The following is a 19,634-nucleotide window of genomic DNA, read 5'->3' as shown; positions in this document are numbered from 1 at the left end:
AAGAATTCCAAGTAACTTATGTAGATACCTCACCCTCAAAAAGGTGGAGCATAACTCCCACTCCTTAAGTGTGGGCTGTGCATAGCGATTTCTTTCTAGAGAATACAGTGGAGAATTCCACCAGTCACCGCCTTATTCAGGCAACTGAGGTTAACTTCAAAATCAACTCATGTTGATAGTATATACTCTTGATATGATACGATGTCATAAAAACGGCACTTGACTTCTGTCGTCTGTCTCCCAAAAACTTATAACACCAGCCTAATCATGAGAAAAACATCACAAAATTCTTAGTTGAGGAACATTCTACAAAATACCCAACCAGCACTCCTCAAAGCTAAGTCACGACAAAACTAGGAAAGTTTGGGAAAAGGTCACAGCCGAGATTAACCAAAGGAAACCGGAGGACTAAATACAGTGTGGCATCCTGGATGAGGCCCTGGAACAGAAAAAGTTAATCTGAATAAAGTATGCAGATACTAATAATTATCAAGATTACTAATTAATGAAATGTATCATATATGGCTAATATAAAAAGTTAAAAATAGGAAAACCTGGTTACCGTGTATATGGGAATTCTCTTTCCTACCTTCATAATTTCTCAATAAATCTAAAGCTGCTCTAAAATTAAAAGATTATTCAAAAATGGTAGGCTTGGAAATAGATAAAATTATGCCCTAAATGTTGGCAGGGGGCACACTTCCTTAAGAGTCCTCTGCTGAACAATGGGAACAAGTGTAGCCCAGCAAAGACTGGGGAAGAGCCTCACCACAGCATCCTATTGTTCTGATTGGCTTCAAGGCTGGGGTTCTTAATACAGGGAGAAAAGATCAGAGCATGGAGGCCAATCCCCAAGATCCAAAATTTTGGGGTTTAAGGCTACATCTAGGCAGGATCTTTGGCTGAGTTTCTTCATAGGCAGAAACAGACCAAATTCCAACTAAGATCTGTAGGGAACTGAACTACGAAATAAACCAGCTGGCCGAGAACTACTTGTGACTACGCAATTGGCAAAGGAATTCCCAGGCCTCCAGATCTGCACCACAGGAAGTGGGAGGAAAGGTGCATAACTACCAAGGGGGCTCACCCTAAAACGCAGATCAGATGTGGCCTTCGTGACACTGGGTATCAAAGCTCCTCGCAAAGATAAAACAGGACTAGGAGCTGTAAGACAGGAAGGCCCACTGCTACTTCCAATGAGACTCAAACACTGCAGAACCATGTGACTGCCATGTGCTCCCTTCTCCCCATTCCAAACAGGACTTTTCCATTGAGCAAATATTCTAGCAGCAGGATTCAACTGTACATAGAGTTGGATTAAGTCAGTGAGCCCCTCCATATGTATCTAAACACAGAACTATACAAAATCCCATGCCTAGAGTGCCATTTCAAAGGGAATGGGAAGCAAATAGAAAGGTAAGGCTACTGAAGTCGCTAGATTCTTAGACCCTATTCATGCAAGGACAGAGGTAAGTGTGAACATTTCTAGACAGTCCACATATCTTAAAGATCGCTTATTTCATGAATGAGTAATCATTTCTAAAGTCAACTATTCATAAATCCTTTGTTGGTGGTGAGGTAAAAAAATCCAAGGGCTTATCATAGCTTCAGCGGTGGAGCTAAGTTTTAGTGAATGCAAGCACAAATAAAGTGCTTCAAATGTTAACCAATTACTCATAGGATATATATTTAAATGACACACACACACAGATCTTCCTCGAGTTACAATGGGGTTATGTCCAGATAAGGCCATCGTAAGTCAAAAATATAAATTGAAAATGCATTTAATATACCTAAATCAACAAACATCATAGCTTAGACTAGCCTACCTTAAATATGCTCAGAACCCTTACGTTAGCCTATAGTTGGGCAAAATCTTCTAACACAAAGATTATTTTATAATGAAGTGCTGAACAGTTCATGTAATTTACTGAATACTGTACTGAAATTGAAAAACAGAAGTTGTATGGGTACTTAACAGTGTAACTGTTATCAGCTCTTTACCCTCTTGATGGAGTGGCTAACTAGGACCTGTAGTTCACTACCTCTACCCAGCATCTAGAGTACGTGCCACATAACACTGACCAAGGAAAAGGCCAAAACTCAAAATTTAAAGTATGTTTTTTACTGAAGGAATATTGCTTTCACATCATTGTAAAGTCAAAAAATTATAAGTTGAATCATCATAAATTGGGGACTACCTATATAGCACCATGCTTAAAATAAAGTATTTTCAATCAAATTACAGATTTGATTTTTCTCTGCCATTGTGTATTGGGCATGTAGGGGGCAGATAAGTTTTGGTTTTAAGAATCTCCGTCATGGGAAACCACATCTTGACCAATGAAGAGAACTGTTCACCACCTAGAAATTCTAAACGTTGAGTTGGATGCAATAAGGAGATGAGATTTAGCAACTGTTTACTTTGGAGAAAAGAGAAGTTCTCTAGTTTTCTGGCAATATGCATTCTTTTGATAGGAAAAAAAACTGTAGTCTGGGATTCTGTCTTATATCCCAATATTCTACAGTCAACATATTGAATGGCAAGGATACTACTTTTCTCAGTATTTAACCAATTGCCTCTAAATTCTTCAGGCACTAGTAAAAATAAATAAATAAATAAAACAAAAGCAAAAAAAAAAAAACCAAACCAAGTGAGCCTAAGGAATGTACACAAGTACACACACATAGAGAGTATCATTTAAAAATTATTAAAATTGGGCTGAGAGCAAGACACTTAAACATTAATGTCATTATAGTAGTTACATAAGGCCAAGTAAACAAGACGCCTACATTAACTTATAAGATATTTTGTAGGACAAAAATTTTAAAAAGAAGATTGTGTGATTTGCTACTTCACGCATCTTTCCAGTCTTTACTTAAATGACACCATCGCATTTAGGCCCTCCTTGGCCACCCTATCTAAGGCTTAGCATCCCCAATACTCCCTCTACCTCTTTTCTTTATTATTTTCTTAGCACTCATTACTATGTGTCATACTATATACTTATCACTCTTGTTTATTGTCATATAATTTCCTTGAGAGCAGGACTTTTTGTCTATTTGGTTCACTGTTATATTCCCAGTGCCAGATCAGTGCCTAACACATAGTAGTAACTGCTCAGTGTTTGTATGGATCAATTAAATAAAATTAAAAATGCTTTTCTCTGATCCTGCAGTCCCACTCCCAGGCATATATCTGAAGAAAACCATAATTCAAAAAGATACATGCACCTCAATGTTCACTGCAGCACTATTTACAATAGCCAGGACATGGAAGCAACCTAAGTGTCCGTCGACAGATGAACAGCTAAAGAAGATGTCATACATATATACAATGGAATACTACTGAGCCATAAAAAAAGAATGAAATAATGCCATTTGCAGCAACATGGATGGACCTAGAGATGATCATACTGAGGGAAGTAAGCCAGACAGAGAAAGATAAATATCATATGATAGTGCTTATATATGGAAACAAAAAAAAAAAATGACACAAATGACCTTATATACAAAACAGAAACAGACTCACAGTCATAGAAAACAAACTTATGATTACCAAACGGGAATGGGGGGAGGGATAAATTAGGTAAATTAGGAGTTTGGGATTAATATATGCATACTACTATATATAAAATAGATAACCAACAGGGACCTACTGTATAGCACAGAGAACTATACTCAATAGTTTGTAATAACCTATAAGGGAAAAGAATCTGAAAAAGAATATATATATATATATATCTGAATCACTTTGCTGTACACCTGAAACTAACACAATATTGTAAATCAACTATACTTCAATAAAAAAATAAAATTTTTAAAATATTTTCTCTGGGCTTCCCTGGTGGCGCAGTGGTTGGGAGTCCGCCTGTCGATGGAGGGGACGCGGGTTCGTGCCCCGGTCCGGGAGGATCCCACATGCCGCGGAGCGGCTGGGCCTGTGAGCCGTGGCCGCTGGGCCTGTGCGTCCGGAACCTGTGCTCCGCAGTGGGAGAGGCCGCAGCAGTGAGAGGCCTGCGTACTGCAAAAAAAAAAAAAAAAATATATATATATATATATATATTTTCTCTTGTGGAGAAATTGTAGATCATAATTGTGATAAGTTGCTTGTTTATTTCAGTGACAAAATTAGGAAAAATAATACAAGGATTTCTTTAATTCAAAAAATCAATACCTTGAAATTTTATCGAAATGACAAATGGTGACAGACAAGAAAATATACAAGGTCTGGGCAAGTACGCTCAGGTATAAAAGTCCTGGTGTTACTGTAGATCCATTATTTTCCTTCTTTATCTTGAAAATGTGTACTAGCCTTAAATCAAACTAGTTTACATGTGTACCTTTTATAGTGAAAATTTATATTTTAACCTTTTTTAAAAGAATTTTTTTTTTTTTTTTTTTTGTGGTACACGGGCCTCTCACTGTTGCGGCCTCTCCTGTTGCGGAGCACAGGCTCTGGACACTCAGGCTCAGCAGTCATGGCTCACGGGCCTAGCCGCTCCGCGGCATGTGGGATCTTCCCGGACCAGGGCACGAACCTGTGTCCGCTGCATTGGCAGGCGGACTCTCAACCACTTTGCCACCAGGGAAGCCCTAAAAATTAATTTTAAATTACTATATTAGCATTCTATAATGAATTTTCTCCCATTATATATAGAGAAGTATATTATCAAAAAGCTGCTAAGGATTATTCATTATATTAATGAATAATAAGATACTGACTCAAAGCTGAGAGTGATACAGAAAGGGCATTTTTAGTAAAATAAGAAGAGAAGATAAACTATGATTTTGACCAAAGCACTAAGTAAGCAAACATGTTCCAAACCAAGAAATGGAAAAGCTCTTTAATTCTGTTTCCCAGCAATATTTTCACTACTATGCACAGACACAGAAAATATAAACATAAAACCTAAATTCTGTTTATGAAATAAGCATTTGTCTTATCATAAAAAGTGATGGGAAGGAAGAATAATGTGACTAAAAAGTGGAATTATCTTGGAATTATATCCTCGGTCTGTCACTTATTAGCTTTGTGGTTTGGGGAAAGTTACTTAACATCTTTGAGCTAGAGTCTTAGTTTATTCCTCCTCTGCAAACGGAGTGAAGAGACTGGGTATAATACTTTCCTCTCCAGGTAACTGTAAAAAGTAATGTTATAACGTCCATCAAGTGCTTGGCATACTGCCTGTATACATTATTTCCTTAAAAAACTGTAGCTCTATTTAACCAATCTGAAGCTAAACCACAAATACCCTTATTAATGTATACCCTTTGCTGTACTGAAGACAAAGGTTAACTAGGAAGTGTTAGTGTTCTAGTCAAAAGACTTCCATATTAGTAAACTTCATGGCATGAATGAGATTATTTATGAAAACTTGTTTTAAGATATCTATAATGAAACAAGATGTTCCATTAATAGCCAGTGGTACATTCCCAAGGGAAGAAAAAAGTTTGTTCTAAAGACGAGAAGATAGAAATGAAAACAGAGTACCTAGATTTTAAATTACACAGAAAAGAGAAAATAAAATGTTGATATCAGCAAATTATATATAGGGACACTTAAAATGAGTTAAAGTGCAAATACTAGGATGGAGTGCTGGTATAAGTTTATTTTCTTGAAGGTAGATCCATCTAGAAATATCTTGTAAGCTATCTGACCCTTCACACGCAATCTAGGATTCTACATCAATAATTCACAAAGGATCCCTTAGTACTGATGAACAATCAACTCACCCGGGACAAACACTGTAAATGCCTTAAGGAATACAACTTCACTTGTTTAAAAACTATATTTGTAGTTTGTGATAATAAATTGGATTAGAGTCACATACATTGTTAACCTATGTTTTATTTTTTGTTAGTAGGAAGTTACTACTTCGATGAATGTCTTTAAAAAGAGATCTAACTTGATTGAGACTTAACAATGACTCTGGGAAAAAACTAGCTGAGAATGTTGAAGGTATTTTAAAAAGAAAGTCTCAATGTCACACCTGCACATTTATATTAGGTCTAATGTTCTGGGGCTCCCTTTGCCCAGTTTGCTAGAAGTTTCAGGACCCCTTCAAAGATGCTAAGCGTATATACAAACATCCAATTTCTGAGACTAGAATTCAATTACACTGACAGACCAACTCCTCTTTTCTCTCATGGAGTCACAGCCTAGTGGGAGAGATGGAAAGCAATTATAATCAAGTACGATATGGGCTAAGATATGGATTGTACATCTGCTATAGGGTCCCCTTCGATGGATAAAATAACCTCTCAAATAGATGAAAATGCCATTTGACAGTGAGGTTTCAATTTCCTTCCAAAAGGTGAACCGCCCAAACTTATCTTGAAGGCTGTCTCTCACACAAAATCCCAAGACATTTTTTTTTACTTAAAGTTCTTTATAACATGTTGATAAGCATCAGATATCTCTTTGCACTGAATATCTTGTGATAAGTTCTTTGCCAGGAATGGTTTCATATTCCTTATCACTTATACTCATGACAATGATACATCCCAGAAGTATCTTCTAGAATAGATACTATAAATCAGGAAGGATGTTACCTCACATTAATTCTAAATAGATAATGCTATCACCTAATTTAATAATATTTGGTAACCTGATTTGAGAATCATGGCCATTCTAAAAATCATAAAAGGAAATTTTTTTACCGTACCAGGAAACAAATGTATTCAAAGAACATTAAATGTAGTAGCTTGAACACTGGAGAAATGGAAGAATAACAGTTCTTTGATAAAGTCAGTCTCTAGGTTCTTTTCTCAGAGAAGACCTTAAATATGTTTCAAAGTTCTCTGAAAGTTTTAATTCTTCCCTGGGTATCAGATATCATTCCTTTCATTATGTTATAAAACTTTTCCCTTAACAAGAGTCACAGTCGATTATTATGTAACCGACTGTTAAAAATATTCCCTTGCGTCAATATATTACAGCCACTGTTTTGGTTCCTGGGTGCTCTCTAACCTACTTATTAAACTAATCTGGAAGTAATGGTGAATGACTCATCAGTCTTTATTTATACCCAAGTAGACCATTTTTAGACCCAACCAGAAAGTATTTTTTTAAACACCCACCTTTATAGTAAAATTGAAAACAAAACAAGGAAAAAGAAATAATCTAAAGAAAAATGTGAAAGAAACCAAGATTTTTTTAATATTTGCTTATTTAAGCACTGTACTTTATTATTATTAATTTTAGAACTAGGATAGTTATTATTTATTATTACTAGGATAACATGTGAAAAGAAATCATGACTGTAAATATTAATTCTTAAACAGAGCTACATTGTTGATTAAAGCTGCCATTGTGTGTGTGTGTGTTTTCACATAAAGGATGTGCAATGTGCAAAGTGGAAAGTATTTCATAGTGTTGCTGGATGGATGGATGCGCTAATAATCTGGGTCAGCACACATGCCCCCACTCAGCAGCTCTGGGTGCGCTGTGATGTTTAGGAATGCTATTTTGAAAGGTGGAGCAAGAGGTCTGCCCTTGCATACACAAAAGTACAGTCCTAAGCAGCTAGAGGATAATTACTCATTCCCATTACCATTCTTTATAAAATAAGCTATTAGTTGTAGAAAAATTATATACATGTACTGGGAGAAATGACTGAGGCCCATAAATATTACTAAGTGCTTAGACTCCCTTAGTGTCATGAAATTACAGATGCATATAGTGAAAGCTTAGCAACTGAAATCAACTCTGCCCACATAAAAGACACTTAACACAGTTTTTATTGTTATGCACTTTATATTTTGCTACCTATGTATTGGTGAAGCTTAACTTCATATATCCAGTCTACAGATTCTAAGTGATGTGGGAGGGTCAGGATGGAGAACAGGACTGGTAACCTTCTATACTAGATCTCATGCCCATAGCTTCCTGGTTGTCTTATTCTTTTTTCTAACCAGTTTTTCATGTCCTCATGGCCCTGTGTTTCCTCTTCCTTTCTGTCAGCTATCCTGGTTCTATATCTCAGGTGGAGAGTGGCATCTGTTTGCCATCCAGGAAACTGAAATATTTAAGGGACTCTCAATAAATATGTGTGTAGCATAATTGAAAAACTGCATCAATGAATTAAAATTTACCCTTGTAAAATCCTTGTTTTAAAAAATAATTTGGGAATAAATAAATGTGGGGGGGGAGGGTGAAAAGTTTTTTCAAGCTGTTGAGAGGTTCTAAGAAGATTCTCTAAAGTTCAGCATTGACAATGCAGTGTGCACCATCATTATTTTCTTTTATCTTGCTCTATAGTGGATGAGGGGATACATTTTTCTTTCCTTCTTTTAAAGACATTTAAAAGCAGTGTTCCAGTTTCACAGCCAGCATCTTCACACCATTCAAAAGACATACAGTCAATCATAACCCCGAACAGGAAGAAGAGGGTTAGTTTTCACTTAAGTAAAGTTCAGTGAAAAGCCAACAGATCAGTGTGATTATAGCTAGATCAATGATGCATAGTTCTGAAAGGTTTTACACAAGCAGCAGTCTTAGGATGCAGCTCTAAGGAGCAGGTAGGTCAAGAAAAATACAAACGCAATGCCCAGCGTATGTACCTCCCTTTGGTCCATCAAGAATCTGACCAGATTGTCTAACGGGAAGCCATTCTTGCCACAGGGGCAGGGTTGGAGTGTTTCCATTTCCGCTGACTGCATTTCAGCCTTGAGTGTGTCAGCTAAGGTTTTCTGCTGGTCAAAGTCACAAAAATTCTGGTCGATATCTTTTATGAGGAATGACAAATGTAAAAAGACAAACTCTACTGTGTCAGATAAACTATATGGGTTTTACTAGATCCCAAGCAAAGATTTCACAACATGTAGTCAATTTCAAAGTCTTCTGCTAATTCAAGGAAACAAAAAACTCGCACTAAAAAGATTCCTGACCAGGCTAGAGAAAGACTGTTATGTTCAGAGCTATGGACACCTTGAGAGCTATCCTTTTTAGCTATGAACGGTTATAGAGAACTTTTAAAAAGAAGTTTCTCATGAGGTAGCAGATAAAAATGGGAAGCGCAACAAACCTCAGAAAAGATCAATTTTGAATAATCTACCTGTGGCAGAATACTTTTGGAGCTTTTACTATCTCAACTTTTCCAAAACCGCCATAGGAACTTTTGTTTTTAATATAGAAACAACAGACTTTCATGAGTAATTCGTTCTGGACCTCACCTCTAAACAGTAGAAAGAGTTGCTCTTCACTTTATGGAAGTGTGTTCTAAACAATCTCTGGATTATTTTTAAGAACAGGGATGGCAGGTTGGGGGGCGTTAATCCAGCAGAAGTTTGAATGAGGACCTACTTACTCTTCTGAGCATTAAAAAAAATTACAAACTCCTCACCCCTGTTAGCATAAACACTATTTCTGCATATGTCTCAAGTGAGATGCTTATCTGATCTTTTCTTCTGAAATCGGTATGGTAAAGCCAAAAGTGTTTTCCTTTTTCTTCTTTCTCTTTCTCTTCTCTTTCCTCTTTCTCTCTTTTGCTTCCTTATTCTTCCAATTTTAACCTGTAATATTCTAATATTTCTGTTATAATAAATTATAATTATCATTTTATTGTATCTCACCAACCTCATTTACAATAATTTCCATTTAGAAGTCCCATACAGACACCAAAGAGATTATAAATGGGTTTGCAGTATGTGCTTCATGGATTCTAATCACAGCTATGTCACAAACTTACTGTGTGACCTTGACCCAGCCACTTCTCTACTCAGTCTGATTAGTCTAAAATATCAGAAAAATATCTCCTTCACTGGCATGTGCAGCAGAATAAAAAACAATTATTTGGTACTTCAAAGCAGCAAATTCTAGTTAAATGTTTTCATTAAATATAACCTTAAAAATATTAGAATTGTATATTTGTCATGCACGAAGCAAGTTGGTACTATATTATATCAGTCAAGTAAATTGTACGTAGGTACCCTCAAGTCAAGTTCAAGGTTCTTGTGTACATATAGCATGTCTGTGCTCAAAATAATAGTGAAGTAAAAATGACTTCTATACAAATGTCCTTAGGAATAAAGAAAACAATATATGACATAGAATGTTTTTCGTATTTTTCACAGCTTCAGTAGCTTTCAAAGAAAGATTTCAGGGACTACACATCCTGTAGAAAGCATCAAATCAAAAGGATTGACTATTAAGTTTAGCTGCATGATTCATCTTATCAACCTTCCCCAGCCTTCTAATACTCCTTTTCAAAAACTGTGCAAACTGTGTGAGACTGCGAGTATATTACACCATTATGTCCTCAGAGGAAATATTTTCTATTATTCAGCCAAGGAATGATCTTAGTTCAACCATGACAGATTCGCAGCTACCTGATCTAGAATTCTTGGTGTTGAACACAAGCCAGTCAGCAATGAAAACAATTATTTATAAAGAGTTTTACTGGTGCAATATCCTGGGTCCAAAAGAATATGAAACTTTGGAGAAAGAAGAAAACCCTTTGAGCTAATATGTTGCTTCCTACAGTAAAGTAATTCCAGTTATATGAGCACAAAGAAACTATTTAAATTTAAAATAAAAATGACTTTTTCAACTGTGGGTAAAATTTTAAAATTTAACTTTAGTTCCTTGAATTGAATTGATTTATCTGTCCATAAGACATGTTCTCCTTCTGGTTAAAACAGGTCTACAAAGAAGCTGTCAAACTGCTGTCAATAGTGCAGGACAAGGAATGGATCAGAAGGTAATTAGCTTGAGATTTCTGGTAAAATATCATAGGTATTGCTACACTCTATTAGCAATGCTTTATGCTCATAGGTATTGCTACACTCTATTCCAAAGCTTTTGCTTTCTTCTAACTTCAGAAATTTATTTAACTATAACGTTTCTCTTTCCCAAATAACATAAATCATAAATCCTAAAATGTACTTTTTTATGATTTCTAATAATGTCGAGTTATAGAAAATTCAACATCTGCAAAAACGTTATTAAACCAAAGAATTTTAGAAAAATCATGTATTTTACTAATGCAAACAAATCAATTGCCAAAATAATGACTCATAAGCAAGAAATAAAATAAAACAAATTGCTTTTTCAAGAGATATTGAAGTCAGGAAACAATTCATGCTTAGAACTATTAGTCACAGCACTGTGACCTTTCACCTTAGGTGATAAAATACACAGGTCAGAATTGAGAATACATACTCATGGCTGATCATGGCTGCTAGTTATTGATCAAAAGAGAAAAAAAGTACTTTGCAGGAAAAACATTGCTCTGAATTACAAACATCCATTCTCGTGAGACTCAGCAACTCTCTGGGTTTCTCCCTCTGGAATTGGAAGCAAGAAGTGAGTTCAGCCAGTATTTAATATCAAGTGAATGTGGTGTTTAATCAATAGTCTTCTGCTTTGTTCCTCGATGTGGAAAGCAGTGTCTATTCATTCAGCAAAGGTTAATGCCAAGGGTCAAGTGATTTCACACTCTCAGTAGGATCCACAACATTGCAGTAGTTCAGATGCCTTGGACAATAATGACTCAGTTGGACTGATTTATTGCCACTCGAAGGCCCTGTTTAATACTAAAGTGCTCTCTTATGATAATACCTCAGAAAAGAGCACTGATAAAACAGGAGGCAATAATTACCTACATTTTGAGGTAACGTCTTCATTTCTAACAACCTATGAAGACGTAAGGTTCATTTTAAATGATCTGCTTCTTGTATTAGCAAGCCATTTAAACAAGATCTTACCAGCATCATCTCTTTTATGAAATACACCATGAACGAAATTTAGTAACCCTATGACACAAATGTAAATTATAAGTAATATGTGATTTAACATATGTTTTAGATAATGCTTTTTAATATTTACTTAATGCAATATTTTTCATAGCAAATAAAGGAAAAATATTTACAGATGGCAGGAAAAATATGAATTAATATAGTCAACTCTACTAAACAGTGAAGACACAGTTTGCAATTTGATTTCTTTCTTTTTCACCAATTCTAGCACAAGACAGGGAAGCTGAACAGATATCCCTATATATTCTTTCTAAATATGATTCACTTAAAGCAGCATTAGTTGAGGTCACTGTTTTAAACCAGAACACATTTGACTATGTCAGGGGTTCAATCTTTAACATGTTAGCATCCATGATTATTATTCAGCAATGTCTCATTCCAGATGTGTTTTATACAATGAAAGAAGTTCAAATGTCACTAGGAAAACAGTGTGAGAAGAATTAATTGGAAAGCTTATATAGGAAAGTCATTTAGAATCCAGCTTTCACTAATATATCTGTGGATGAATTATATATACCAATTAATTAGTAAAATAAAATTCTGTGAATTTATCTAAAGACATCCTATCATTACAAGTGGAAGGATATTTGAAACAGTTTATTACATCCCATTCTAGATGATTAGTATGTAAAGCACTCCAATATAAATTTTCTGCCTTCCACTCCCTCTTTTCATAGGAGATACAGTTTTCAGAACTCTTAATCTAAACTATTCAAAACAATGATTAATTCAGAAATCCTACTTCAAACTATTTTAAAGTATATGTAAAATGTTATGCATTAAAAATAACTTTTGCATTTGTATAATTCAAGAAAACTTATTTTTAGTCCTCAACATCAGGGTTTGCCTTACAAATAAACAAAATGGGTAACAATCAGTAATTTTGATGTGAACAACAATTTCATTGCACAGCAATCACCTATATGATGTCCAGAGGCCTGAATTTACCTTTTAATTAAACTTGTCTTCAAAGGATGATGACTTTTCTGCAATTCTTTACCAATGGAAATGATTTTATAGGCCATATAATAGAAAATGACCTATAACAGAAAAAAAAAGAAAGGTAATTAAGAACAAAGCTTTTGAAAATAAGACAAAAAGAGCAACAGACTAAATACATCGGCTTATTTTTAGCAAAAATAGCATTAGTGACCTAAGCACCTGAAAGAAAAGACTGTGAGTAGATAAGATGGGATGTTTCAAGAATCTTCCAAAGGTGTTTTTACTCAATAAGTTTCCCATACACTGTACTTCAGGCTAAAGATAATTACTGGAAAATACAGGTCAATTAATTCAGAAATGGATAAACAAGTAGCCTAAAAGGAAAATATGCGCATGTCCAATTTTGCATTTCAAATACTGCTAAATAAATTACAAATAATGTGATCATTTTGAATGGCTAATAAAATATTTGCATATTTTGAGTTTTACAATTGCATTTAACATGTATATAATAACCTGAATAAAATGTGCTACATTGTTTTTTGCCTATAGTCATAATTATGAAATATAAACAATTGTTCAGGTTTAAGTAAGGTTTAAGACTGAGAAAAAACGTTTTTAAGAGTGTACTTTTTATATTTCAATAGTAATCGTCTCTTCAGATCCTAACAAAGTATAAAAAAAGTGTGGTCATTGTCTTTTCTACTCTTCTTTTATGTGTTCATATGTGCAAAAAAAAAGGAAGAAAAAGGTACCTATGAATCTCTATTAATGCATCTCTTAGAAATTTTTTTTTTAACACAACAAAAGTTTATTTCTTATTCCTACAAAGTCTATTATAGGTCTGGGGGATACCCCTGAACAGATACACCTCTCCAATGTGGGGGGCTGGGCATTCCAGGCTGTTCTGACTTGTGTCTCCTCTCTCTGTATGTGCTTATATGACTGAGGCAGGAAAAGACAGCACTAGAGAGTCCTGCACCAACAAATAAATGCTTAAGCCGAGAAGTTAAAAACTGTTAAGAACTTTTAAAAAATTAATGTCTCTTTTGAGCCTTGCATACTCATTAGCCATAATTCAAAACCCTTTAATGCTGATTTTAGTGCCTTATATGGGAATTATCTTGAGTACTGTGCTTCCTTTGATAAAAACATCACCTAGGTCAGGACAGCAAGCTTAATAGGCTGATTTTTTGATAATTGTTGTGGAACATGTCTGTAGCTAAGTTCCTTTAGTATATCAATTTCAAAATACCTAAATAGGAAAAACGAAAAAAAAAAAACCCTTTCCTTTATATTTTCAAAATTATTAGTCAAAAGTATTCACAAAACCTTTATTCAAAGGTTCAAACTATTATTGTAATGAAGTTGCCAGATATTCTAATAAAATGAATTTTCTTTTTTTTTTTAAACATCTTTATTGGAGGATAATTGCTTTACAATGGTGTGTTACTTTCTGCTTTATATCAAAGTGAATCAGTTATACATATACATATGTTCCCATATCTCTTCCCTCTTGCGTCTCCCTCCCTCCCACCCTCCCTATCCCACCCCTCTAGGTGGTCACAAAGCACCAAGCTGATCTCCCTGTGCTTTGCAGCTGCTTCCCACTATAAAATGAATTTTCTATAACAGTGTTCACTAATGAGTCACAAAATGATAATAAAGTATATTTTTTTACTCAATACAAAGACAATACTTGTTCATTTTACAAAATTAAGAAAATTAAGTACAGCATGGTGACTATAATAAACAATATGGTATTATACACTTGAAATTTGCTAAGAGAATAGATCTTGTGTGTTCTCACTACAAAAAAAGAAATTGTAATTATGTGAGGTGATACAGGTGTTAACTAATGCTACTGTGGTAACCATTTAGCAATATATAAATATTTCAAATCATCACCCTATATACCTTAAACTTACATAATGTTATGTCTATTTTATCTCAATAAAGCTGGAAAAATATTTTTAAATTTTTAAAAACTAAATTCAAATAAGCAAAAAATAAAATTAAAAGACCTTTAACCTTATGTATTTATCCATACATCCAGTGTTTTGTACATATGTGCACAAAGATATAGACATATATACACTATACGTATGTATATGTAAAAAAATCTAAAATATAATGTGTTCATAATGGGGTCAGAGTGGTACATATCATTTTTTAACTTAATTTTTCTCCTAGGAATACACTATGAATATCTTTGCACATACTTATGTATTCTTAGGTATGGTATTAATGATTATATCAAATTTTACTTTATTGATCTACCACAGTAATTTGGTTAGCCATTTTTTCTCCTCTTAAGCATTAAAATCATTTTCCTTTTATTACTATTACAGATGAAGCTGTGATAAACATATTTTCAACTAAGTTTACTTAGGAAAAATATACTAGAAAAAGAATCAGAGGCACGAAGGATATAAAAACTCATAAAACTTCAGACAGGGTAGACGAGTAATGTCTCAAATTATGAAAATTTTCATTGTTAACTTCATGAAGCAAATAAGGAAGGAAACATTTTTGACCATTTTAAACACATAATTTCCCTGATACTGTAATATGCTCCACAGTAGGCTTTATATGTTCTAATATTTTTCTTAGTAGTCAATAACTAATAAGTTTCAACTCACTGTTTTGTGCAAAAATTTATTTTTAATAGGCAATACTGGATATAACCTTCCTCAGTCACACAATGGGAAATTATGAACGTTTCATCAGATTTTAAAGGGTGAATAGAGTATAACAAGCGTATACCCTTCTAGAATGTCCTAGATTCTTAAGTTTGTAGCCATTTTAAAGACACAGTTTGACTCTATTACTGAGATTATGTATTATTCAGTACAATGTACAGTAATAAAATGAATAAGTACCAAACCACAAATCTTATTTAGATGAGTTAAAGTCAACTTTGTTAGGAAATTCGACATAAAAAATCATTATTTCCAAATCCCAACAGAAAACAAAATTCAAATTAAAGGTATTTTTGGTATAATTTCCTTTCTATAGTATGGAATTAAATGAAAAAAATTAAGTATTTATATATTGCCCTTTGCTTGTTTATCAACATTCATTAACTTAAAATTAACTTTAAATATTTTTGTTATTATATACATGTGGAAATTAAAGTTGCCCTTTAATCCAAAGACTTTAAAAAATAACTCAAATATTCTCACATTAACTCATCAGTAGTTAGTCAATTTTTCAGATGCCAAGTTTGAAAATAATTGTATTAAAGTGATATTTGATTGATTTTGATCGTGCAAAAATCAATAGGATAAAGGTTTTTAGATCATATTACTAATTATGAAAATTTTAATTTAGAACTGTTAATATCAATAAACACTATATCCAAAAATAGTCAAAGGATAAAGTTGACAGAATTCACTGTGAAGTAAATTTTATTTATAACCTAACCTAATGTTGTTTGTGAGTTTTATTTGCTCATTTTTAGATTAACAATTATCCAAATATATTGAAAAAGACTACTAGATAGATCAACTAAATGAAAAGTAAGATATGTCATTTTTTCTTTTGACCCAGTTTTACAACTTAAACATGCCATTCACAGAATTAGGTAAATCACAATCTTGTTGGGGTTTAGGAAGAGTCATTGGTAGCACTTTTTTGGTTAACTAAAAATAAAAAATTGTCACAGCATAGTTTAAATGTTAGTACATAGGCTACTATTTTTATGTACAATCTAAAAATCACGACAAATGTGGATACTCCACCAAATTTTATTATATGGAGCTAAAATGTTTTTGAATATACATTTCAAAGATTTTCCTTTATCTTAGCATGATTTTCAGGTATTGCATTCAAGAAGAAAACTTACATCTACAATGACTGTACAGATTAGGATAGATAAGATTATATAGTAGAAACAAACAATACCCAACTATTAGTGGCTTATGCTAACAAAATTTTATTTCTAGCTCACACAATTAGTCCTAGTCAACAGGTGGATAAAAGGTTCTATTCATTGTAAAGGCCCCAGGACCCAGATTGATGAAGATTATCTCGACACAGATTCCATAATCACAATGCCAGGGAGCAGAGAATGTGACAAATCACAAACTTTTCACAACCCATTTGCCAAAGCTACACTTCATATACCTAAGTCTGAGGAGGCAAAGAAGAACTGGAAATATTGGGTGACTGGCTTTAATGCTAGCACAAAAAGTTAACAAGCTAGGTAGGTGATAAAAATGCATTTTATTGGACAATTAACGAAAAAGCAATGTATACCAAAATAGGGAAATAGTAAAAAAAAAAAAAAAAAAACTCTCAATGCATTTGTGAATTGAGTTATTGCCATAACATAGGCCTTTCTTAAATGTTGGAGAATTAATGAATGAGTGAATGAATGAATGAGTTGGTTAATGAGTAAACAATCACAAACCTTTCTCACTGAGAAAAAGACAATGACATCATAAAGGTAATTCTAATATTGTATGAGAAATTGGCCAGGCAGAAAATTTAATGGAAGATTCAAAATTTTGTATTTGCTAGCGTAATAAATTACTGTTTTGACATTATGTGAATTAAGCATGAGGAAATAAAATATTTTCCTAACTTGCCTTCCTTTTATGGTAATTGTCCATCCACTTAAACAGTGTTCCCCTCAGTACCACCCAAATATGTAATACTGTTCTTGATTCTGCAGGAAAAAAAAATGTTTTTAAGTATAATGCCATATTTAGACCTGTCCCAGCATTAGAGGACTTTTCAGTTGGGATAGGAAACAAGCACAGAAACATCTGATTGCAATATAGAGCAGAATGAGATAAGTACAATTACACAGATCTGAACTGGCCCCAAAACATGAGTATTTTGTGCCACAGGGATTTTACTTCACCATGTTTTTCAAAATAAATGTTCACAGCTCATCCCAAGTGGTATCCTTTAACAAAAATGCATTCTTAACATTCCCTGTGTAAACCTGCAGAAAGTTTTCTCAGTTTATAAGAAAAAAATCAGAGATGTTAATGTAGTTTTATGATTATGTTTGTTGGTCTTCTTAAAAGTGCTCAAGGTACCTCTTCATACATATGTGTGTACACATACACACATATACACAAACACACAATTAACTTCTTTGATATTTAGCAGTTTATATAGGGACTAATTTCACTAATTTAAATGTTACTGACACTGGTAAGTATAATAATTTCTCCATGTAGCAAATGACCCTCATCAACTGTTCAAACAAATTATCCTATTCTTGAAGTAATTTCACATTCAGGTTTTTAGTTTTCCTATCTGCATTAACAAAAAAAAAGGAAAAAAAGCATTTAATGTTTTCATTTGTGTATAAGATGTAATGACACTTATTCTAAAGAACACATTTGTTAATCACCTCATAACTTTACAATACAGCCAGTTCACAAAACAGTGTGAATCATGCTTAATCATTTTTAGAAAAAAACATTAGGTTAAGGACTGTTTCAAATATTCAACACTTTGGATTATTCTTAGACCACGAGTAAGACTGTGTGCCCTTCTAGAAATCTTGGCAGCACAGCTGAAATCTCATTCTGTATATTTCATAAGGCTCCTTCCAGCTCTACAATTCCATGATACTATGCTGAATACTGCAAAGATAAAGATACTCTCTGCCTAAGGCAATTGTGAGCAAGGATTACATAAAAAAGAAAGTAAAGAGAGAATGCTGCAAACACAATGCAATATTTAATACTGGAGGAGGGGGACTAGCTGAATTTTAAGACATAGAAAGACATATACGAAACCTTATTTCTGAGATCATGATGAAACTATCCGTTTCAATCCATATGCATGTTTGAACCGGGTTCAGATTCGGGAATGAAGCTATTATTGATTCTGTGGAACATGACTTCAGATCTGAGCAAATACTGAACAAACTAAGAGGAGCTCTTAAACTCTGGACGTATGTACCTAGACATCTCAATTTAACAACCAGGCATACATTAAACAGCATTAATAGCCAGGCACTTGATGGATCAATTCCCACTGTTTGTGTAATGTGGAAATAAAAAAGGCTTATTAAATGACAAGCTTTCCCTGGTTTGTGCTAATTAATTATACACCGCATCTGACTGCTAATTTAGTGGGAAAATGCAGCCCCAAACCACGGTTTCGGCTTGAACTTTGCCTCGGCATCACCCAGTTCAGCACAGAGTGCTGCCGCAGCCTGCCACTGAACGACATCAGTATTAAATTAGAGCACAAGGCCGTCAATTTAATAAGTGCTGCAGCAGGTAATTTGAATAAGGACATATTAGTATTCTACCAGTGCACAACTAAAAGCAGCTGACCTTTCAGACCAAAGAAGATCCTTGAACACATTCAGCTGAATTTGAGAACGCAGTAATAATCTGACAGTGGTAAGAGTGCCAAGAGAGACGTTTACGATCCTGGACCCATTACTATACATCAGGCTCTCTGTGGTGTTCTTCACATAGTTTATATACCTCTGCCTTTCATTTTGCTCTTGCTCCCCACCATGAAAGAGAAGAATCTGAAATAAAGCTTCTTAAAAAATCATATATTCAGTGATATGTTTTGAAACTCTTCTTACTATTTGGATTTATGGTACAAAGAACACAAAACTAACCAATGCACATGTAAATTAGATGTGAGAATCCACACAAGAAATCATCAAGTTCCTAAACTATAAGGAAAATTTAACATTAACAAATATAAACTTGCGTCTACCAGATGTGAAACCATTAGAAAACACCCCATATTATAGTGGGTAAGAGCTTGGACCCAGGAGTGAGAAGAGAACTGGGTTGGAATTCCTGCTCTGTCAAGTACTCACCATCAAACCTGCAGGAACCGAATTCATTGAATTCAGTTCAACAACATTTATGGAGTTCCATTGTGTACAGTGTTGTAAGCCCTGAGGTCATAAAGTTGAAAAAGATTTGATCCCTGTT

Source organism: Pseudorca crassidens, chromosome 3, assembly GCF_039906515.1.
Source record: "Pseudorca crassidens isolate mPseCra1 chromosome 3, mPseCra1.hap1, whole genome shotgun sequence".
NCBI classification, from domain to species: Eukaryota; Metazoa; Chordata; class Mammalia; order Artiodactyla; family Delphinidae; genus Pseudorca; species Pseudorca crassidens.
This window is presented reverse-complemented; position numbering follows the sequence as displayed.